A 25814-nucleotide genomic window follows, 5' to 3' on the forward strand; every position below is an offset into this window, starting at 1 on the left:
TAGCACAGCTGGACGACACAGCAGGTGGGTGACAGAGCTGGCAGAGCTGACTGTGAGGCCAGGATGGGAGAGGACAACGAGTCAGACAACCTGACATTATTATGTCCAAATACTCAGACAAACACATTTTTATTTGTATGATAATCTCCATTTTGGCACTTTTTTATACTCCAGCTGTTCATTTTTTTTTTCCTTTCTTTCAGCTATAATTATATTGTTATGCATTGTGGGCAGTTGTGCTCTTTTACAACTGTTGGGATGTGAGTCTACAAAAACACACACACACACACGCTGTGTTGTCCACTCAGCAGGGGGCAGAAAACAGCAGCCCGCTGTCCGCTCACACTGTGCCGGCATGTGGTCTGGACTCAAACACAACTCGAACAACGACTGCTGTGATGTTTCACTTTGGTGGACAGCATGTCTGCAGACACAGGCCACCAGCGAACAATGAAAAACAGTTGACTGGTTTCTCTTTAGTGAGCCCCTGAAGGAGCAATAACAAACAGTCTGTAACAACAGTGACTTGCAGCGCTGTGACCGAGGGAGCACGGAGTGTGAATGTGAGGCAGTCAGCTCGAAAGGTGATGAGACGGCTCAGAAGTCACGTGGTCAGGGTCGGCATTTAATGCAACTTTCACTGCCTCTATTAAAATCTGACACTTTACTCTTTGCAGGACATTTAGCTTATACTGTTAAAGGTTCAAATTTGAACTGATCCATTCCTCAATAGTTAACTCCTAGATCTTACTACAAGCATCGTCTTTTTTCTCGGTATCACACAATAAGCTGAAGCGATGGATTTTAAAAGTCTGTTTGCTCCTTCAGGTTGATTTCAGTTGGAAAAAACTGACAGACACTTGACTCTATCCGTCTCATGTATTCAGGTAAGACTGTAAATGTTTATAAATGTTTCACACGAAGATTGCGATGGTGGAAGAGAAACGTCTGCATCAAAATCTTCTAAGACGCAGCGTGCAAAATATAAGTCTATTAACAACCTCATTAAAGAATAAATATCTTACATTGCTGATTTAGATGAAACCAAATACATCTCATACAAATCTCAAATATCTCTCTAATGTATCGTGCAGTTTAACACCTTTAATCTTCCTCTCAGATGGCTCACCTCTTCGCCTACCTCTGAGTGTGTGAGTCATCTGTTAATCCAGTAGTAAGCATCATTATCTCAGTGAAAGTCTATCCCCGTAAAGCTGGGCTCAGCGTATGCAGGTCTATTGATCGGGATGCTTATCTGCAGTATTTTACACAAGAAAACCTGACCGCCATTATCATTATAGATTCCAGCCAACGAGCAGGATTTGAGATGGGAAGAAAAGTTCCCAACTACTGATAGGTCCAAATGTTTGTATTTAAGGCTTCAAACTTAAAGGAGAGCTTCTGAACTTGGCATAAAGAAAAATAGCCTAAGCTGAATGTGTGGTTCTTAATGTTGCTACATATATTAAAATAATCAATCAGTTGTGATTTTAAGCTGCGGGTTTGCTTGTACTAATTGTTTTTTATGCACTATTCTGCTGACACACCAAAATATGCAGAAGAAGAATAAGATGACGTCACTTTAGGCTCTTGAACAATCACGCGACTAGCTCTATAATTTTTTTAAAAAACATGTCTTAGAACCCGCTCAGAACAGGCTTTTTCTGTGTCTATAGCTTTAAATGCAAATGAGCTGTGTCTGGCCACGCCCCCTCTCTGGAAGGGCTTTGGCGGCTTGGGCTTCCTTGCTCCATGTCCTATTGTTTACAGTGAGAAGACAGACTCTGAGGGCAGAACAAACACCTAGCTGTGGGAGTGTCACCCACCTATGGGGAGGGGTTACTGCCATTTGTGATGTCATGAAGGGAAAATCGTCGAACGGCCTGTTTGAGCACACATTATCTGAAAAGTGGAGGAGGCAAAAGACGGAGAGAATGGACTTTTCTCATCATTGGGGGGTTTGTAGACGGACTAGAGACACATATTAGTGTTAGAAAAACATGGTGAAGTGTATTTAAAAAAGAAGTGTATTCCAGCCTTATTTATATTAATATTAAAGGGTATCAGATCACTTGGCTGAATCACTCTACATAAGATCTAAACAGTGAATTAAGACCTGCACAGGGCCAGCCGCTAATAAAAAAACAAGTAATGAAGTGAAGAGGCTCTCCTTCTGTCAGGATGAAGATAGACGGAGGAGAAGGGAGAGGTTAAAGCTCTGCAGGATCAGTGGAGGCTGCACATTAAATGCTTCTGGAAGGATTAGTTTACTAACTGGCTGCGAGAGGATGCAAATAAAGGAGGAGGGATGGGGATGAGGATGAGGAGTGGATGACATTTTTACACCAGCACCAGAAAGTCTTAAAGTATTTTGGATGTGAGGAGCTTCTGCATCAATGGAAACTGAAAGTTACACGGGAAAAAGGTTGACGGGTGTTCGACATACTGGTAAGCTGTGTTAGCTATAAATGTCTTGGTTACTGGTTTCTCCGATACAAACTTTCTCCAGCAACGACAGACTTTTGGAGGAATGTCAGGACCAGCGTCTAAATAAAGTACAAAACCCCCCTGAGGGGTCCCTGTTGCACAACAACAACAACAACAACAACAACTGCTTTATAGCAGCTACGGTAACTTTCAAGGGACACAACACATTAATCCAGAAGACATGCAGCTCACCCCGAAAAATGTCAGGGGTTTGTGTATGTATGGATACAGCACTTTGCCTGTTGAAGAGAAATCAGATGAGTTGCATTTTAGGTAATTTAAGGGACGAAGTTAAAAATGGAATAAGAAAAAAAGATCTCCCTTTAGGACATTTAACACTTTTGTAATCATTAAAAGGATATTAAAACAAGTGGTCTAAACTTTCTGGAGCTTGTGAGCAGAAAAACCTTTTACTCAATCTGCAAGGACTCAAATGCCTGAGGTTGGAATGAAGCCTTTCCCAATTTTAAGCTCCATTTTGAATGCAGCATTAGCCCAGATAATGACTGTAATTCATCATAACTGGTTGATCTGAATCAGGGAAAAGGTTGTAAAAAAAAAAAAAAAAGGGTTCCTATTTTTACTTCGTACAAAAATGCTGAGGATGTTCTTCAAAGGCAACATTCAGCATTACCATATTTCCCTCTTACACGCGCTCCCACATGCACACACACCGACACATAAACCCCCCCTCCCCCTCCTCCCCGCTCACTGTAACCCATCAGCCAGTGAAATGTGGGTTAATGAGGGACCACCCGGGGGCACTGTCAGCTACACCTACAGTACCCAGTCTCATCAGAGCAAGGGGAGGTGGGGAAGTTGGCGGGGGCGCGGAGACTCCGAGCATGGGCAACTTCAAAGCTGGAAGTGTGGAAGAGAGCAGTTAATTAGACCGAATGAGTGTGAGGTACAGGTCTCATGGGGCTCAATGGAGTTGTAGACTAGAAATGTTTTACTATAGCAGCCTGAGCTCAGCTCGGCAGGAATCTGAAGCAGCAGAGGGGGAAATAAGGGAAGTCTTTTTTTTTTTACACTGTGTTTGTCTGTGTGTTGAGTTGTAGCATGGGAACTAGTATGAATATAAAAATGTAGGTTATTTAGAAAGCAACACTGGGCGTCCAGGGAGGTAATTTCATCCAATTTAAAGTAACAAAAAGGGCCAGGATCATTCATATCATTAAAAATAATCTCATGTTTTTACATACAAGACATGAAGAAATCTCCTTTCATAATGGAGAGGTACACAGATGAGTTGACTGACAGGTGGGATTGTTGTGGCTGTTTGTCAAGATGCTAAAGGCCCGCCTGAATTCCACCTCTTAGCCTGTTGCTATGTCGATTCACTGTAAGGTCGAGAAAGCATTTTCAATATGGCGACCGCCATCGTTGGGCTTCACTTGGTGACAACACTGAGACTACATCCATGTTTTATACAGTCTATTGTCTGAACACTATTGACTATTTTGACTCAGACACCCACCCTGCAAGACAGAGCGCTGCCGCAGGTCGTTCATCCCACCTGCCGTCAGACTGTTTAATCGGACTCTCTAACAACATCACCACCTCATGCTACACACTAAGAACAAGTTACTGTGTAATTTTACATTATTGTATTGTTTTTACATTATTGTATTTTTTTACAGTATTGTCTTTTTTTTACATTATTGTATTTTTTTATTTAAATGATGTAAATATGTTTGATCTGTTTTTATCTTCTATTTTTATTTTTTGTAAGTATATTCCCGTCCCCTGTTTTCTGGAGCTGCTGTAATGCACAAATTTCCCCTACGGGGGATCAATAAAGTTTATCTTTATCTTTATCTTTATTGGAGACATTTGGATAAATGAAAAAAAAAGAACTTAATGAAGTATTTCACAATAAGTCGGTTTCATATTTTGCCTTCAAAACAACTGTGGAGATATCCCAAACTCTGCTAAGACCTCAAGCTTAAATCGTTTTTTTCTTGGGGAGGCGTACTCTTAACGAAAACATAAAAGCTGTTTACAAGAAAACCCTGCAGGGCACTTTTAAACTTCACTATTTACATCTGTGTCTCAAGAGGTATTGGAAACTTGAAGGAGAAAACACTTCACAGGGCAGTTGTTGCGTTGCTCGTGTGATGTTTGATCCTGATGTTTACTTACATCTTTAAGGAGAAACACTTCAGATATTCAGTAGATTTACGGGTTACATTTGTTTAAAAAAAATACCCACAAATACTCCAAGAGCCTATAATGGTAACCTAAGAAGTTTAACGCACTATGAAGGGTTAAAACATCTCATACAAGTGGCTTCATTTTGTGTAACAAGCATCTGCAAAACAACCTGCTCTGTTCAGCGGCTCCAGGTCATCTCGGGCTCATTCATATTTGATGTGCTTGAAGGTGGAAAATGTTCCAGATACATTTTACAGACGTCTGAGCGCAAACATTTTGTATCTTCATGCTCGAGGTTTTCCATGAGCAGCACAGCAGAAATTCATAGAGGACAAAAGAGGGAGTGTTTCTCCGCTGAGAGACGGTTCAAAGGAGTCAAATCATGCAAATGACGGGCCACAGCCCTCATGTGATATGAGGCCGTGTAATAAAGATAAAGAGCTGGGGAGACACCGGTGCTTTGAAGTGATACAAGGAGGGTTTGATGTCCCTCTGAGACGTATACGAGTCAGTATTCTTGATGGGGTTGTTATTTTAAATTGAGTGTTCTCCAGGTTTATTGTAGTATTCATTTATCTTACTAGATTTCCTGTTGCTCCTGTTTGCTGTAAAACCGCCTCTGAGAAAATAATACAAATAAAATCAGTCAACCTCGGAGTTATTCTCTTCAGTATGGAAATGCAGTGTGCCTGTGTGATATATGACTGATATCAAACTCTTTAGCACCAAGTAGTGGGTGTATAAAGTCTCGTCATTTCTTTGGTGACTTCTGACATTCAAGACATTCACATCATTATTATTTGAATTCAATTAGGGAAACACTTGTGCAAGGTTAAAGTGTCAAGTGCACACACACACACACACACACGCACACACGGCATATTAAGTAATGGACTGAGGTATAGGATACCGCTAAATACAGAGGTGCTGCTTGTCAACAAGCAAAGCCGGCAACTGCTTGGAGCCGCAGACCAGAAGGGGGCCTTAAAGTAGCAGCTGAAAATGTGCAAATTTTGCAATGACGGTAGGAAACCTCCCTATGCAGGGCAGGCCCCACATGCCAGCACTTACTCTCGTTGCCCTGGAGGGTGTGGGTTTGAGGGCCCCCCCAATTGATTTTTGTCTAAGGCTGGTTTATGTTGATCTATTCACCTTGTCTGACTTCAACGATGTCGCTATGGCTGCAGCTATCATTTGTGTCAAATGATCGATAACTTGATGTGTAATGACCTGGAAAATGAGGGGGTTCCTTCTCTGCTCACCCGCTTGGGGATCCTTCTCTGCTACAACAACCCGCTCCCTATACCGTGCATGATCGCTAACATAAAGTAATAAACAGTAGATTGTGGTATTTAAGGAAAAGTTTGGGGTCTGATTGTAATTTGGAGGACCAAACCCAAAACTTAGCTTTTGTGTTGATGTCCGCAAACTTCCGTAGACACTTTGAATGACAGCCAGGTCTGCCTATTTCATCATTTTAAAGACACACACACACACACACACACACACACACACACACACACACACACACACACACACACACACACACACACACACACACACACACACACACACACACACACACACACACACACACACACACACACACACACACACACACACACACACACACACACACACACACACACACACACACACACACATATCTGGTCGATATTAGACCCAATCAAAGTCTGCCCGTCAGCTCATGTTTAATTGATGAAGCGGGAGGCCATAATTACCCTGTGATCACAGAGGAAAACAGGCCTTGATCAAAATGTGCATAATCTCAATACCTGTGTGTGTGTGTGTGTGTGTGTGTGTGTGTGTGTGTGTGTGTGTGTGTCATCCAATCAGCCGACTGACTCTCTGACACAACCTACCACTTACATTGACTGAAATGATGAAGGGTTATGGATCTCTCTTCGAGGCAGCATCCATAACAACAGCAACAAAGAGCTAACCTTAAGAGCGACAGGTACATAGCACACACGCACGCACGCACGCACGCACGCACGCACGCACGCACGCACGCACGCACGCACGCACGCACGCACGCACGCACGCACGCACAAACAGATCAAACTATATCTTTTAACTGGGAACATCCTTTCTGCACTGCGATGATCACAATCCCATATGACAGTTTAAATAAAGCTCAAATCTTCAAACAGGACATTTTTTTGATGAACCAGTTTATGAAGCCCCGACCGTGTGATGTTCATTTCTCCTCTGAGGGGTAGAAATGAAGCGCTCCTATCTTTATCACAGCTCATGTGTGCACACTCAGATAAATGAAACACCTTCATCTCAGTAGAAAGGAAGACAAAGGTAAAGGGAACAGAGACTAATCAATAGACACAGAGAGTTATGTAATGGGTAATCTCTGCATTCAGTCTACTTTAGCACTGGCTGACACACACTATGTGACACATAAAAAGTTAAGTTGGTGCTTCCAGGAGGAGGCCGCTCGCCTGAGGCCGAGCGCTCTGACGCATCTGAAGAACATCCGCAACATTTTATTGTTGCAAAGAGCTTTCAAACTTCTTTTAGATCCACAACAAACCAGCACAAGTGAAGGAGAAAGCATAAACTGTCACTATAACGGTTTATTCTTGCACGTTTTTTTTCGACTTCAGCTGCTCTACTTTCCACTCATGTGGTTGTTTTGTGAATGAAGGAGCTGCAAGGCTTTCCAGATATGAAAAGCACAAATTGTATTCTTCTGATGACAAAGAACCTCCTGAATAATTGTATGAGTGTTGAGGGTTGTTTGAACAAGTATATGGTAAATGGTAAATGGACTTAAGCTTATTTTGCACTTTTCTAGTCTACTCATAAGCTAAGTGTCAAGACTCTTAGCTCTTAGCTCTCCCAAGGACACATCGGACATGTTGCTGCAGGAGCCGGGGATCGAACCCCATATCTTGCAGTTGTGGGACGACCGACTCTACCAGCTGAGCCACAGCTGCCGGTCTGTTGATTTTGATGCCAACATTGGGGTAAATAATATTTGAATTATTTGCCAGTAACTTCTGAACAGTAGTTTTAGTTGCAATGTCCATCCCTAAACCGTAGAAAAGTAAGAATGAAAAACTCAACAATAACTACAAACCTTTTCTATGTGTTGAACATAATAAATCTTATTTATATTTTGTTATAAATGGCTATGCTTATTTTTGTAGTTCCTCTTCAAGAAAGTATTTTCGATTCTGATATTTGAGCCCAAAAAGCCCAAACAGTAAACACAGTACTGTGTCTTCCTCTTGTTATTTTTCAAAGCCAGTGTGTGTATTCGTCAAACAGACACACACACACAAGGACACACACACACACACACACACACACACACACACACACACACACACACACACACACACACATACACACACACAAGGACACACAGACACACTCACACACTCTTGCCCCCAGGGTGTTTTCCTGTGTCTGTTGTCATTTCTGCGGGGGATCATAATGACATCAGCAACAGCAACACATACATCAACAAAACATCAACAGTCTGCTCACATTCATATCCATATGCTCCGACACACACACACACACACACACACACACACACACACACACACACACACACGGACAAACACACACACAAACACACACACACAGTCTGACCTCATTCCTACAATCTGTCTCCTGGGAGAAAAAGGAAGAGAAAGATGAGGAGAGGGAAAACAGGTGAAGTAAACAGAAAGGACACGTGCCGAGATTAACTCAGCCGAGGAGGTGAAAGAGAGTTTGAGGAGAATATTTTATAAAAGCCTGAGTGGACAGAGGAGGAAGACGAGGGGGGTTCTTAGTGATTGGAAAAAAAAGAGATAAACCGGAAACAAGGAGGTAGAGGTATCACTGTACCTGAAGTATACCTTCCAGGAGTTGCATTGATAAACAAAAAGAGGGAAACAGAGAGGCTTTGCTGGGAAGCAGATGGCTATACGTGAGTCACTCACACATCACCGGGAAGGAGGGGAGACATGGAGATAGGAGAGGGTGAGGATGCACAGAGAAAAGAGAAATAGAGAAAGAGAAGAAAATCATTCATGTCTCCAATCAAAGCACTTCAGCTCTCCTTAACCAGCCTGTCAGTCATGGAGAAGAAGAAGCAGATTCTGCTGCTTTATTTACCGGCTGGGTCACGAGCAGCTGCCTGGACAAATCCATGAATAATATTGGATAAAAGGAAAAGTGAAGCATTGCTGTTCTTAGAAAGGGAAGAAATCCTATTTTCAAAATGTAATAGACTGTCATAATTACGGCACCGTAGTGATCTATCGACCCTCTATAGGCTATAATAAGTATGTGCAATTGAACAAAATCTCCGGGAGAAAACGCACACCTACCAGGTGGCATCGGTTTCAGACTTTAGAAAGAACAAAATAGAAATAATAAGCCGGCTCTCTTCTGCACACGACTTGGCTCCAAGCGCAAAATGTCAGCGTCTGTCTCGGGGGTATTTTAGCTTCACTTTTGCCCAACAGAGGGAGATGGATAGTCCATATTGATATACATTCAACAGTTGTAACAGTTCACAACTTTTGCCTACAAGAAGTTAATTGGAGGTTAAAGTAGACCTTGAATAATTCATGGAGGTCACTATTCAGAAATGACAGAAATAGAAGTGTGTGCAGGTGGAAAAGGAAAACGTTTAAATGAGGCCTTTCTGCGTGTGTTTTTTGAACCTCACGTTCAAATAAAAGACTCTGCTCAATTCAATAACAATCTAAAAACCCCATTGCTCTTAATTTCAGCCATGTGCTCTTGTATCCGCCCCCTCTCTCTGGATCAATACTGACCCTTGATCTTGTTGAGGGGGTGTCAATGTTTTCAAAAAGCCTTTCCTGTCAGCTCATTTTCGGCTTTAACGCGGATCCATCGCAGATGCATGATGAGCGGATTATCGACTGACTGGCTCCTACTGACGCCTATAAGGATCGGTATCTGTAGGCATTCTGCTTGTTGCTGATGACTCACATAGTCTTTGAAGAGAGGGAGATAGAGAAAGGCGGAGCAAGGGAGGGGGGGGAATGAAAGGGTGGCGAGCCGGAAAAGATCCTCTGCTTTCTCCTCCAGAAGCCAAGGACACGCTGGTAATTGGCTTAAACAGGAGGAGAGGAGAGGAGAGGAGAGGAGAGGAGAGGAGAGGAGAGGAAGAGGAGAGGAGAATTGGGTGAAAAGGGGGGATGGAGGAGAAGGGAGAGGGGAGGAGGGTAGAAGAAGGGATGTAGCGATGAAAGGGTGAAGCTGGAGGGATGAGATGATAATCAGCATGGAGGAAGATGAGATGGAGGGATAGGGAAGGGGATGGGGGGGTGTTGGGATTGTAAATGAGGAGGGATGGAGAGCCATTGATCAGCTGTCACCACAGTTTACAATGAGAGGACTAACAAGCGTCAACACTCAGAGGCTATATGAACTCTGTAGTGTGCACGTGTATTTACATGAAGTACATGTACAGTATGGCCTGTGCATCCTCTGAGTGTATTCTTCCTTTGATGTAAAACCGAATTGGTACACACACTTTTGTACCTAAGTGTGCCAGCAACTGTGAACAATTATACACCTCACAAATTTTATCACTTTCTGTTGAGTGCAAAGGCAAAGCTGTAGCGTGGATTAACCATTAACGATGCCTTAGTCAGACAACCATCAAAAAGATGCTTTATTTGGTGGTTAAAGTTCTATACAGAGTAAGAATACTACTTCTCTTTTATCACAGAAGCCAAACAAATGACATGTCTAAAAACAGACATCATGATTTAAGTGACTGTCCACCATCGTCCCGCCTTCGATCTATTAGTGTTAGGTATACAGTGTGACAAATGTCTGCAGTTGTTGCTGATGTAGTGGTCGGCCCAGAACAATCACAGGCTTCAAGCGTCGATGTGAAGTCCACTCTAGGGTTGGGGCAACATATCGATTCGCAATATATCCTCATCCTGACATGTGTGATATGATTATCTAATCACCCGTGCTAAATATCAATACTTTAATTGACAAAAAACGGCGCTGTAATCATATTTCTCTGGCGATTTGGCTCACTCAAAGAAGAAGTTGACAGCGGGATAAAGATGAAGAAGAAGAAGAAGGAGAAGGATAATGTTTTATTTTAGTGGTCCAACATAAAGAGATTAAGAATAATCTGAGGTAAACGTGACACACAATTGAAGGGAACTGACACATTAATTATTCACTTTATTTGGGGGAAATTTTATATTCTGAAGTTTAAAGGTACGGTTGGTAATGTTATCCAGCATACACTATTTATTTTTTGAGTTTAATTGGTCTTTACACCCCGACAGACATCGACGAATCATGTGCTTGGAAAAATGACAGAAAAGAAGCCGTCATCTCCGGCTGCTTTAATCCTGCATAAACGCCGACCTATCACTGCTGTAAGGTCCTGATGGAAGGTACCAATCAAACACTTCCCAGTCTTTACTCAAAGCTTTTGACCGCCAGAGGTATTCAACGTCTACCGGCTATGGCAGAGAAAGCTCAGGTCAAATGACCCCGGCCATGGTTGCGTGTAACTGCTCGCCGTGGTAAATCGAGAAAGACAGACGCAGAGAAGGAGTTTAGATAAAGCTGGAGGACAAACCAGAGGAAACATTCACAAAGCTTTTTCAGTAATGACAAAAACTGAGGGAATTACATGGGTCTGAAAAGTGACGCCATGGTTGCTGTCTTTCTGCTGCCATGTTTGTTTTTTCACATTCAGTCCGACGATGTAAGGTGTTTTCACACGACTAAATGAGACAGGAGGTAACGTGGTAGAATAAAGTTGAAAGTAATGTGCCGAGGTCGTCTCTCGGCTCTGATACAAAGCAGTTGTGATCCAGTAGAGCTCGTGAAGTTTTGGATAAACGGCGGTAACAAAAGGCTACTGACGAAATCAGGAAATTTAAAGGGGTCCAAATCAGTTTGGAACACATTCTTTCACATCTGTGACACCACACTAAGCAACCAGGGGGAAGAGGGAGAGACTCTTTCTGTCATATCAGTTAGCAGTCCCATTTCTCAAACAGTCTGTCTGTCTGCCCTCGCCCATCACACACAACCAGGTCTGGAAATCAAACTTGACATCTCACACTGTGTGCCACTTTATATTCCACCCAACACACACAGCAGATACTCCTACAAGATGCTCCAATAACTGATTTTATTCCGCAGACAGACACAAAACAACTGCTGCTAGAAGACAAAGATTTTTACAGATTGCCGCCAAAATTTGCTGAAAGAAAGACAAAGGTGCCATTTAATCAGACACAAAGGCTGCTGCAGAGCCAGCCACACGGAGCTGTATCTTTCTATCAATGGCAGATGGAAATTCCTAATTACTAACCCCAGGAAGCCTTTTTGCTCATTCTAACTGGTGGCCACGAAGATGATTAGCCTCCCGTGAACCTCCTAAGCCCTGAATCCAAACCTCTCCTCCCCGCACACGCCTACTCACCAGCATCAATATCTCTATGCAAACCTGCCAGTATCAACTCAATCTATTTTCCAATTTCCCGCAGGGTGAAAGAGTACCACTTACCCCCTGCTCCCCGTCTGCCTATCACTCTACAGTACACCTCTTTATTTTCGCTGATGCCATGTGTTGCCTCCTCTTTGAGATAACCTGGTGTCTTTGTTTTCCTCCAACAAAATGTCCAGACAAAGTAGACGGGGGGCTTTTTATTGAACAGAGGAGCGACAGGAAATCAAGCAGACAACAATTTTCATGAAAATGATTAAGCGTTGACAATCAATTTGTACATAATAGCAATAAATCCTGACTCATTTGAAAGGTGTCGTCAGTGATAAACTCATAAAGATGCATAGATGAGAGATTCTAGCTAACTGCTAAAGTTCTCCTGAGTTATTTAAAGGCACACTAACTTTTCTCCCAGCTGTAGCAGGCAGCTGGTATCAGCAACCATTGCAACGATCCTCGAGTTGGTGGAGACCAAACCGAAGCTTAAATGAGAGTGGGACTAGCGGACTGACATTCATGAGGTGGACACAAAAAACAACTGCAAAGGAACTATACTTTAATTGCACATTTACACCTTTAAGGCAATTACTGGTAACCATTTGGATGTCTGGATTATCTTCTTCTACTGTAAGGATTTATTTACCATGGATTGTGGATTTTTTTGTCTTAATTTGCTTTCATTACCAGATTTTTCAAAACATTTTCCATCCATCCATTAATCCGTCCATACACCTATCTGTCCATCAATCTATCTATCCATCAATCCATCAGTCCATCCATTCATCCATCCATCAATCTATCCTTCCATCCATCCCTCCATTCATCCATCAGTCCATCCACCTATCCATCGATCAATCTATCCATCCATCAGTCCATCCACCTATCCATCCATCCATCCATCCATCTATCAGTCCATCCACCTATCCATCCATCCATCAGTCCATCCACCTATCCATCCATCCCTCCATCCACCTATCCATCCATCCATCCATCCATCAGTCCATCCACCTATCCATCCATCCATCCATCCATCAGTCCATCCACCTATCCATCCATCCATCCATCCATCAGTCCATCCACCTATCCATCCATCCATCCATCCATCAGTCCATCCACCTATCCATCCATCCATCAGTCCATCCACCTATCCATCCATCCATCAGTCCATCCACCTATCCATCCATCCCTCCATCCATCAGTCCATCCACCTATCCATCCATCCCTCCATCCATCAGTCCATCCACCTATCCATCCATCCATCCATCCATCAGTCCATCCACCTATCCATCCATCCATCCATCCATCAGTCCATCCACCTATCCATCCATCCATCCATCCATCAGTCCATCCACCTATCCATCCATCCATCCATCCATCCATCAGTCCATCCACCTATCCATCCATCAGTCCATCCACCTATCCATCCATCCCTCCATCCACCTATCCATCCATCAATCTATCCCTCCATCCCTCCATCTAAATCTATTGTTAGTATGTATACTCGTTAAATAAATGGATAAATTGTTAACGTTGGCAAAATAAGGAAAAAATATATCGGAGGTGAATTTTTTGAAGGTTGTTGAGGTATTCTTATCTGTTGAGGTATTCTTATCTGTTGAGGTATTCTTATCTGTTGAGGTATTCTTACCTATAGTGGCCAAAAAAGGAGAAATTTATCAGGCAAAATGTTACATTTTCTCTATAATTGGCCAAATTGGAGGATTACAGTACAGACTGTATAAAATAATTTGGTGGGGCCGTCTGATGGACCCATTGGTTTCTAAAACTAGAGTTTTGCCGCCTTGAGTTTGCTTCATAGTCTGTATAAAATATGGAAATAGTCTCAGTGACGTCACCTATTTCTTTATGGCGTTTGTGTAAAAAAAATTGTATTTCAACATCACGTTAATGGGACTTCCTTGGCTTTTGGAGCCAGCCCCAAAATGTGTACTCGAGGAACTGCACTTTTTTTACACTTCCACATTGCCTTCATGTTTAAACAACAGCGGTAGAAACCTGTTTCATTTATAAACACTTAATAAAGTCCTAATATCCACTTGTAATGAATTAGAGTGTGTTATGAACCACTGGTTGAATGCTTACTGCTTCTGACTGTGAAAAGGGCGTGTTTATGCCAAGTGTTACCTGTTGTTGATTTGAAAAATTGCTGCTATTAAATAAATATCATCATATTGCTTCAGATTAATTCAGCCAGCCCAGGTTGCACCTCTACGTTACATATAAGACCACAGACCTGACCAATTCATATTCAGGCTCCTCTCTAAACAGCCAACAACACACCAAACACACACACACAGCGGCTTTCAAGCTGCAGAGGAATATACTATCGACCAACCGGGAATTTATCAGCCACAACAATTAATCTTGTGGCAGGCGGGGATAGACTCCCAGCGAGTGTCTGCATCTCTAAGTGTGCCTCTGAGAGAGAAATGGGGCGAGACAGGAGGAGATTGAAGCTACATCTCGCTCTGACCGCCCCTGATGCACACTCACACTCACACTCACACAGAGACCCAGACCACATACACACACAGATTTTAGGGGTCAGCCAGGCACGAGGAGAGTCTCCTCACATTCCTTTGACATGCAGATCAGAAACGATTCTCAGAAGAAGAGAGGGGCGTTCCTTTTTAGCTACATCTGCAGGTTAATTGGTGTTTAAAGACAACGCTAGATTAAAAAAAAAAAAAAAGGAGGATCTGAATAAGCAAACAGAAGGCTGTAAAACTGAGCTGGGCTGTCAAAGGAGCCTAAAAGAGCTATCTGTGTCCATGCAAAGCATCACATTACACCTGCTGTCATCCCCTGACTTTCCTCCATACAAGGCTACATGAATTATTGAGCAGGGACCCTGCTTTGTCAACTACTACATCTCCTGATTGAGCAGGAAAAATATCCCACCTGCTTTCACCATTCATAAAACGACAAGATCCCTGTGTGCAGAAGGTTTTTACCTAAGCTTAAAGTAGAGTCATGGTGTGATGCAGAGAAAAGACAGAAATGCAGTTTGTCACTGATACAGCTGAGCACATGCTCCCTTTTTCTACCCAGTATATCTCCCGCAACAACTGTCTCCACTCTGCCGCTCTTTCCTTACAGAATGCAAAGCCTTTCACCCTACAAACTCCCCAGCACAAAAAAAAAAAAATTACTGTCTAAAAATGTCGATTTAAATGACCAAGTTTGTTCACTCACCTTCGTTTAGAGGGAGAAGAGCGTGCTTGTTGGTCAGTGTGTGTGCTGTGAGCTCCGTTAGCGCAGCAGGCAGCCCTCTCTTCTCCGTCTCGCTCCCACTGTGAGCTGGAGTAGAGTGTGTGTGAGTGAGTGAGTGTGTGAGCCCTCTCACTGGCTATTGTTACAACGCAGGGAGCCAAACTGAGCATGCTCCAACGTGAACAGCCCTTGAGGTTGGCATGGAAACCGGGAAGCGGCTGGCTGCCATGGGCTTGAATTGCGAGGTGCTCCAGACGCTCACAAACACGCACATACACAAAACAAAAGTGCACGCAGGCAGGTGCTGCTTCTGTGCCATCATCCTGGTCATGTTGCGACACTTGATTAATCCCTAATTCTGCCTTGTTTTATTCTATTCAGTCAGAGGAAGTGACAGCTGCTCTGTGGGCTGATGACCTGGATCACATACGCAAGTTAGCACGGGCACCTGGATTAAAGTAATCCACTATAGTAAAGAGTTCTCAGTAAAAGACACCTTTAAACACAGAATAACCACAAACCTGCCAAATTACAAAGACGCTGGAAGCCCCACCTCAGCAGAAGCATATTCTTGAAAACGAAATAATAAAAGGAATATTGTGATGACAATTTAAAATCTTGCAGTTATTTTTTTCTGAATGAGAAGTCAACTGTTGGTGTATTTTTTTACCCAATGTCCAAAGAGGCATCAAGGCGTCAAAAACCCTGATAAGTGTTGTTTCTGTTGGGTGTGAATTATTGATTGTTCAGTATGGAAGGCTTGTTGTTAAAATCTTAAAATATTGATTTTGAATGATGCTTTTCTGCCGCATCACTACACTCCATGTTAACCTGGCCTTCCTCTTCTTCATAGACATGAGTACTGTTCTCTATGAAGGCCAGCAATCTCCTCTTGGCTCACAGAGCGGAATTTCAGCAGAAAAAGAAAAGAAATGATTGACACCAATCAATACAGTATATCTCACCTCATGAATTATGAAAGGGAATAGATTTGTAGATATTTCTGCAGAACCGTCTGGTTGACACAACAACATGGTAGTTCTGATGCAAATTCCCAACAACATTTTCCTCATTTATATGCACAATTATTTACACTGCAGGATGCTCAGAAGCTAATCAAATCTTCTGCTCTGTCAGAGGAACATGTGTCGTGAGAATGAACAATTTTAACAGGCAATGCATCAAGCAACATGCATGAACATTGTGTAACTGCATTGTGTCCTCTGCTGTGTTGTATGACAGCATGCTGCATTATGTTTGGCATTGGCTAATGGGCATATGGAGAGTGACTCAAGGGCCATTCTACAACCCTGACATCCTGTGGGAATAACAGTCACTGTAAGGCAGCATTCAGGTATTGGCCAGACGGCTCTTATTGTGTTTTTAGGTCAATGAAAAAAAACACGAATAAAGCTATAAAGAACCAGCAAAACCAGACCAAAATGGGTTACTTCCAGCACAATCTTAAAACCAAAGGTACTGTACACCTAACACACTTTCTCTTCTGATTCCAACATCCAGACAAGCCAAAATGTACTCACTTTGCTTTTTTTGGTACCGTGCACTAGTATTCACCTGGAGAGCACAAAGTGAGGGAGGAATTATTGGGGAAGCAATCAATTCTGGTCAATGCAGCCCACTTGCTGCAAGGGGTGTGTCCATTAAACACTTGTTATTTTGCATTTCAAGAGTTCTGGTCCGTCATCATAAACAGAAACATGCAAAATAAAATTACATTCAAAGCTTTTAAAGTGTTTCTCCCATATTAAGCAGTTCTGCCACACATCAGTATCACATAATCAATATGGCTTCAGCAGGAGGGCGCTATAAGTGACAGGGGAGGGGTCTGTACATGAATGTTGAAGTGTATGAATATACAGCATGGAATCACTGCCAAGCTGACCATGTTTAAAACCACTTCAACATTCATTAATAGCTGTTTGAATACTGCAGTGACTGCCAAATGCCTGCAGGAGCTTCACAGGTTATTCAATAGTGAAAATGCTCGTGCCAAAAGAGCCATTACTTTCCATTAGAGCTCTGCCATCACATTGACTTTGTGATAGATTTTGGACACAGAGCTCAACTATGTTAAACTTTGGCCATCAAATGTGCTGAATGCAGTGAGGAGGGCAGCCTGAAGACAATCTGGCGGGATGACAAGAGGGTAAAAGTTGTTTGGGCCTAATTTGACTGCAAAGAAGAGCTGTCAGTCTGACTTTGTGAAACCCAGAGTTTTATAGCCGACTCACTGATCATTCTGGCTGGAAGATGTTGATAACAGGAGAGGAAATGTATTCACATCTTCAATGCAAATCAGATGAAGCTCAGACAGCACCAGTTGAATTATTAATCTACATTTTTATGAACTTCAAGCTTGTTTTTTTTCTAGAAGAACTGCACATGAACCCCCAAAGACACTGATGTGTGAGCATGCAGTGGCCTATTTATAGATGAAGTACAAACAAAGTACCATCACATTTGTGTACACCCAAATTATTTAGGTGCACCATTCTCTCTCTTTCAAGCTCTGATTGGGTCTCCACCACCTGCTGATAAAAGTATCTGGATCCTTAGCTGAAACATGTTCAACCTTTTTTCACCAGCTAGCTTACCTTGCTATGCAGTCTTTGGCTCTTAGGAATTGTACAGTGGGATTATCAGAGAATGTTTTCTTAAAAAAACTTCCCTAGCTCTGGCAATGCCTGTTGCCCTCCCCTTCACGGTTTATCTCAGATGAGAAAAGAGCAGAATACAACGACAGAAGAGGGAAGGTCTGGCATCTTATTGGTTGAAACCAAGATGGCTGCTGATGTGGAAATTCCCGAATCGCCTAATGCATCAATTAAAACAAACTTGGTTGTAGTTCCAAGCGGCTTACAAAAAAATGAAGCCTTGCAAAACTGTAGTTTCTTGGGTGTCCACTTGGGGCCGGCTCCAAAAGCCCAGGAAGTCCCATTAACACCCATATTAAAATTCCCCTTTTAACAAAAGAACTACACATGTTTACAGCCAGGTAAAACAAAAAAGTTTGGTCTGAAACGTGTAATTCTTTAAGCAGACACTGCATGCAGGTTTAATTTTTTTACAACTCATTTGATATGATTATACGAAGGCTAAGTCTTTACATACATTTGCATAATAAGCGGTGTAGCTATAATTGACTGACAGGTGGTTGTATTGTATCTGTTTTCCAGCAGGCTTCAGGTTTGCTTTAACTCCAGTTCTTTGCTTATGACTTCATTGATGGAAAGTTCAGTAGAGATGGAATTTCCAATATGGCGACCATGATCATTGAGATCCAGAACACCTCTTCAGAAACCAATGAGACTATGTCCATATTTTATACAGTCTATGTGTAGTTAATGTTCAGGACAAATGGTAAGTATTGGCTGTAAAATCATGCTATGCCAAACTGCATGGTTTTGTGTTATAATAAAGACCATAGGAGTTGGAGTTTGGAAATAAAGCTACCTTAGCCAAGCAACTTCCATCTAAATCATGCATTTTGTGCACTCTGACTGGTTGTAGCTTCTAGAGGCATTTTTGTCTATGCCTGTTGACCCTTGATATTCATAAAGAACTGACAGGTACAAGATTTAATTGCATTCAGTACCAGGCTGTGTATTTATTTAAAACATTGAGAATGTAATACTTCTGACAACAGGAAAGAGTTTCCATTACTTTAGAGTTAGCAGTAATTAAATCCGCTATATGTCGTCTATTTATAGGTGGATGCCCTGATGTAATTTGTTGGTCTGAACTGCAAGTACTACTGTCAATTATGCCATTACTATTGAGCCTAGCTTACTCTGTTACCTTATCAAACTTGTATTTATCCTATTTTAGGCACGGTTTCTTTGAATTCCCCCCTTATCCACTTAATACTTTATAATGCACTGTTTTGTGTTTTTTGAATTTCACATATATTTTGATGCTCTCATGTGTTCCTCTTATTTTGTACTGTAATGTTGGAGCAGCATTTGTCTTCTTACTTGAATTTACCTTATCTTATCTCATCTCTTATATTGTCTTATCTCAACGTACAACTGTCTGTATTCTACATTATGCAGATGATGCACTTTTTTGTTTTCTGGTTTAAATTCAGATGTGTTCCTATATAATCCATTAAGAATAAGGCTTTACTGAAAAGTATATATTGTCTGACCCTGGTGTTCATATTTTGCTCTGTGGTGTTATCAGACCCTCACAGTAACAGTTCTTTGTGGTACTGACACTGAGGGTCGAGATGAGATGAATCCACAGAGCTGCCCCGCTCCATTCAACGACGCACGGTTAGATTATTTATGAGGGCTCCATTGGTTCAATAATTCATCTAGCCCTCGCTCTGCTGTGGGTGAGTCACAGACAAGCCTTTTTCTGAGAACGGGAGGAGAGGGAGCAGGACAACAACCAGTAAGAGAGAGAGGGACAGAGAGAGAGAGAGAGAGAGAGAGAGAGAGAGAGAGAGAGAGAGAGAGAGAGAGACATTTGTAGTGTGCAAACTCAATAAGAACTTACCACACCATTACTTTTTTAGGGCTGCTAAATTTAGCACAGCTTCCATGACTCAGGGGAGGGGAAGCAGGGTTAGCCAGCTTTTAGTGTCAAGTAAGTAACCCTGGAAGCCCACATGCATGAAGCATAACTAGCTAACAAACACAGCTGGAAGTTAGGACAAGACAGGCTTCAGTCATGTCATTGGCCCATATTATTACACACACACACACACACACGAGGGCTAAGAGGGTGTGTGCGTTCACATAATGCAGACCTCACTGCTGCACAATGGCCAAAACTGTTAGCTCTCCTGAGGAAGAACAATGCATTCCTGTTGACTCCCTCGGATAAATGGATGTGTTGACATATAGAAGCGTTAATATAGGAAGTCGTAAAGGAACCTCCTCTGCCAGTGTGTTTAACTGGCCCTTGATTGCTTGGCAACCACAGGGGCATTGTGGGGCACAGTGTATGCTTTTGATGCCAAACAATCAATAGAGTGATGGGTGGCCTGGTGGAGGTTGATGGAAAGCACAATACATAAAGGAGCACAGTGACACACATTCAGAAAAGCGACCACAGGCTCGACACAGTGAACTATATTTGTCTCATTAAATGGGCTTTTGTCTACCAATAGAATCGTGAACTTGAGTGACCTCTTTTTATACACTGTTTGTTTTTTTTATACATTACCTGGTGGTGTAATGTTAATTCACTGTATAGAAATATGGACACCAAATGTTTTCCGACATTCTGTTGAGTTCAAAGATTTCCTGTACTACAGCCGTATTCAACCATGTGATTATTTTTTTGTCATTTAAAAGAGTGTTCGCTCCTGATACAACAACAGTTGTGTGAACAGTTATATCTTGAACCAATGTGCTGAAGAGACAGGAGCCAACAGGGGAGGTGGCCCACATTCCTCAGCAAAATTCTGCTGCTTCATTCATTCATGATGAGTGTGCACAACTGACATCCCTGGGAACAGTATGCTACTGTAGATGTGCTAACTACTATTGCAACTAATGTTATTTATCCTAGCTATTAACATATTTTTTTGTAATGAAATGATTCCGGCCTTGAATTTTCTCCATGGATGCGTAATATGAATTTTGTTTGACAGACCTAAACAGATGACTACTGGCTTCTTTACGGCTAAGACTGAAAGACAACTGATGACGTCATCTTTGTTGTTATTAAAAAGGAAACTCATAGCCTGTTGTCTGCACACCTGATGCTTAGAAAGGCTGAGATGTCGGGAGCAAAGTGGTATGATGAGATATTCTTTGAGTATAATTCTACTTTGTCATAATATTATCTACAGTGCACTCAAAGCGTGCTCTGCAGGACACATTTTATTAGGACTCTTTTGTTGAATGCTTGGGCATACTTTTCTCCATTTTGGTGTATAAGTATCACAAGTTGCAAACATGAGAACACCTCAGAAGTCAGTGTCAATACACCAATACAGCTGAAATCACCTTAAATAGTATCAGCCAAAATTATTCACCTAGCATTCCTACACTTCCCGGCTGCAAAGATAACATATCTATTTATTTTCTTTACAGTTGAAACCCTTGGATAATACATTTTTACAGTACTTTTTTTTTAAAGTGAGAGAAGTGCAAATCCGTCCATTTGAAAAGCAAACCTCAAAGAAATTCTGACAGCTGACTTCAAAGTTTATTCTCATTTCCTGTTAAAAAATTAAACCAGTTGATTCCAAATAGCTAAAGAAAATAAATAAATAAATAAGTTCCTATGTAGTTTGACCATCAGAAATAACTAATCCCATTCATTACATGCATACGCTGCCAACAAAGCATCAGGTTAAGTGTCTTGCCCAAGGACACGTCGGACATGTTGCTGCAGGAGCTGAGGATCGAACCTTCGACCTTCCAGTTGAGAGACGACGACTCCACCAACTGAGCCACAGCCGCACCATAAATCCTGTTTGCAGACCTACATGTTCTGCTCAGCATCATAGAAATACATGTGTGAATTCTTAATTGGCCCAGGGAGAGCCTCGAAAAGGTGAACTGCATTGGAAAGGGAAAATAAATGAGGCCACTTACACATAACCATCATGTCCCATTTACCTCACTTATTACTTCATTTTCCAAGAAAGAGAGACCACTCAATCACAGCGGCATTTACATGTCAGATATTACGTAAATAAAATCGCTCTGACCTAAATTCTAAGACGTGTTAGTGAATGAGGCGAGCGTACAGTATGTGTGCTCCCTCCTGAGCCCCGTATTGGCTCAATGAAACCCCTATGTGCAGAGAAGAGCTTGCTATCATAATCAGCACGCCTGCAGCTGCATAGAACACTGAATGAACCCGGCCCTCCTGATGGGATGCCTTGAAATCCAATTTTCCTGTCAATCTAAGCGACTCCACGATGTTCTATACTGTCCCTCTAATAGCTGAATCTCTTGTAAACCATCTACATGCCTCTCTCATCAGCCTGGCTTGATTGCTCTCCTCCTGATGATACCACAGACCTGGTTAGCGTGTCTGATTTGTATGGCTTTCATCATCATTTCCACCACAAATACACGCTAAACCGTCTCCCCAGCTGAAATATCACCACAGGGGGGACATTAAAAAAAAAGATGCACTTTCTTTTTAAGCTGCTATATTTCATAGAGCGATAGTGCCACAGAACAGAACAGACTGCCAAGAGGTACCAGCATGCATCTGAATAAGTATTAGCTAAACAGGAAATTGCCAGTAAATCTACAGCTCTGCCAGAACGAAACATGACTGGGCTTCATCCATCTGCGAAAATGGCAACTCTCTTAATATTCAGCCTAAATTAATCGCATCAGTTGGTACAGAAAACACAGGGTTTTTGATGCACCGATGCCTCCGTGAAACAGAGCTGCAGACGGTCTAATGAGCTAAATGTTTTGGACCTACGTGGCTGTAAGAAAGCAGAAGCAACATAGACTGGATCCTCTTCAAACGAGGAATGATCCGAAAAACAGTGATCAGTGTTTTTTTCCTCTTCTTAAAGACTCTGCTGTGCGTGGGAGGTGGGAATGAAAGCACATCACCATCCAAACTCCAACCGCGGCAATCTTCATATAGAAAGCTACTTCAGAAACAACACATTTACACATCAATAGGAGAGGCAGGCGGCTGACACATATTATAATAGAGAATATGCTTACAGTACGGCAAGGCTCTTTGAATCTGAACGACCCAGTATTCGTCAGATTGAAGGCAACAGGCGTTTCGCTGTAAACTGCATGAGGCAATTATTCAGCATGAGGTCCATGTCTGCATCCAAGACTCTTGTGCTGAGGGCGATAACATTATGCAACTGCAGTGACATAAGCACAGGTCCAAGGAAAGAGGGAGAAGCCAACAAGGTCGCTGCACTTTGAATAACTGCGGACGGAAAAGCCATTTCAGGAGACCTTGGGCTATCTCGGGATGAAAGGGCACAACAGAGTGAACCCAATGACATTAAGAAGGAGCCGGCGCCAGTATAAAAGAGGCCTGTAATATCAAAACAGCATTGCATCAAGGTAATGGCACACATGCACAAATGCAGGCAGATGACCGTCGCCTACCGAGGCAAAATTCTAACCGTTTCTCTCTGACTGGCTGCAGAGACAAATGGGATCAACGACACATACTCTCATTTTTATTGCATTTGACCTCACCAGTTGAATTTCCTTGCCTCTGGACGAACATGTGACAGTGCTCAAACCCTCACAGTCATGGATCTAGTACTCGATACTCTTCCCAGATTGTTTGGTCGAGCACTTTTACTGGTACCTTAAGCTCCCAAAGTTGCAGTTAGACTCTGGAAAATCAGCAATCAAGATCTTAAATGTTTTTTTCGATTAAATGCATCAAAAGAAAGTCTATTTCCAGCACTTCATGGGGGAGAGACACCACACTTTAATCCACATTTCACCAACCAAATCTCTAAAAGCAAAGCAGATGGACACAGAGTCAGCTCCGGGTGTCGGGATGCTGCTGATCAACTAACCAACCCCTTAACTGAACACACGCATGCTGATTCAGCCGCTTCCAGGATAATCCCCCCCACCCCACCCCTACTGGTAAATATGTGCTGTGACCCGATAGTCCAGAGGAAGGTTATGGACATTTCAACACATCTGCACACACACACACATCTGCACACACGAGCCAGCCATCTTCAATCTGTCAGGTAGAACAGCACAGAGGCTTTCAGTCTCATTAACATTCTGCATCTGGCTTCATCACACAAACACACACACACAAACACACAAACACAAACACAACACCAGCTCCTCTGAGTGAATTATATTCTGCTGGTAAAATGCCACTGCCTCGACTATGTGGAGGGAAAATGTACGAGAACAATAGCTCACTGTGGGGCCTGCTCGTTTCTTGTTTTGTAAGAAAAATGCTCTTGGGCAAAAATCCACTCAGTCAGAAAGCTATTTTTACTTTATCTCTTATATTTATTTCGTGGAACACACTCTAATGGGTAATCACTTCTGCTGCAGCTACCGGGAAGGAGTCGAGTGATTCTTGTTGCGAAAAGAGATTTTTTTTAAATGCTACCGGCTGAATCTGGTGTGTCCATCAGCTGACATGCAGTGCTGTGGTTTTATAGAGATACGATCAGATCAGAGCAGATGATTAGGAACTGTACTGGAAGTAAGGCTGAGCAAAACCTACTCTGAATTTCAAGGGGCGCGGAGTGGGGGGGGGGGCATAAAGTTTTTTAGGGGGAGGATTTTTACTGTAATGACACATTTAGGAATCAAACAACAAAATGAGATCATGCTGTAAAAGTCATAAAATTAATTATTATACTTTTGTCTGCGTGTGTGTAAAGGGAATTTAAGTCGGATGGTTACCTCTTCAGCATTAGTGTTCTGATCTGAATCCTGATGACGCTGTCCTATGGCAGGATTGTGTCAGTCAATCTTGACTCCTGTGTAAAAATACATTTTAAAAATGAAAATTGAATTGAATAAAAGTTGGAGTTAAGTTACCCTTGTGACCAGCGCTGACATGCATTACATTTGGAACCAGAGTCTGCGCAGTAGAGAATGGCTGGGGGAGCTGCAGTATTGAAGTCCCGCCCCTTCCACTGACAAAAACAAACATTTAAAGGACCAATAAAGCGGCTTCTGAAGATTCCTCAGGTCATCCACAGTCCACAGAAGAACAGATTCTTATGTCGGTTTGGAAATGGAGCCTCGCCATTCCTTATGACTCTTATGTAAGTGTTTGTTTTGTTTCCTCTATTTTGTTAATCAGGTGCACACAGCACCACAGGAGCCGGATTTGTCAACAGAGCTATCAATCGTGCCGTTATACTGTACCCCTATTTATAGCATCAAATAACTAAAACTTGCTCCCAAGAAAGAATGAACTCTCGGGCATAAATCAGCATGACAAGAACTGACTATAATAACAGAATAAAGAAACATGAATTTAATGTATATTTTGATTTAATAGACCCTCTATCAACACGGAGGAGGCAGGCTTTATGGCCTTTACTGCAGCCAGTCAGTAGGGGGAGCTCTAAATGTTTTGGCTTCACCTTTGAGGATCTGTCATGTCGTCCATTTTTTTATACAGAGTACATGATTCCTTCTAATGTTTAAAAATGGCAATACAGCACTGTGCGACTTTTGCTGTTTATGTATCTGCAGTAAAATAGGACCAATAAGCTTGAGATGACGAGGGTTTGATCAGGTGGGGTGTGAATGTGAAGCGAAAATTAAGATGAGGCATCAAGATCTCATCAATTCTACAGCATGGAAAGACACTATAGTATCTATATTGATACATTACTTTGTGAAAATGTGATATATGTATTAATGTATTAAAATACCCAGATGATCAGTTCTTTATGACCCAAAACACAAATCAAGTTGCAAATTTGTCGTTATTACATTTTTTCCTTTTCAGCAAT

The 25814-nt window shown here is 42.1% G+C and overlaps 1 protein-coding gene across 4 annotated transcripts in view; it reads right to left on the reverse strand.

Annotated features, from left to right (window-relative positions):
- Window positions 1–25814, reverse strand: part of si:dkey-91i10.2 (uncharacterized protein LOC555224 homolog) — a 64067-nt gene that overhangs the window by 28961 nt on the left and 9292 nt on the right. For 2 of the 4 annotated variants that reach the window (XM_065962068.1, XM_065962071.1), the window contains exon 2: window positions 24748–24824. The exons of 1 other annotated variant lie outside the window; for it this stretch is intronic. The gene's annotated coding sequence lies outside the window, so the exon portion shown is untranslated. Of the gene's footprint in view, window positions 1–15358; window positions 15509–24747; window positions 24825–25814 lie in introns of those variants that run through there. One more of the 4 variants, XM_065962069.1, reaches the window with a different exon arrangement.

The sequence above is a fragment of the Labrus bergylta genome, chromosome 13, assembly GCF_963930695.1.
Source record: "Labrus bergylta chromosome 13, fLabBer1.1, whole genome shotgun sequence".
NCBI lineage: Eukaryota > Metazoa > Chordata > Actinopteri > Labriformes > Labridae > Labrus > Labrus bergylta.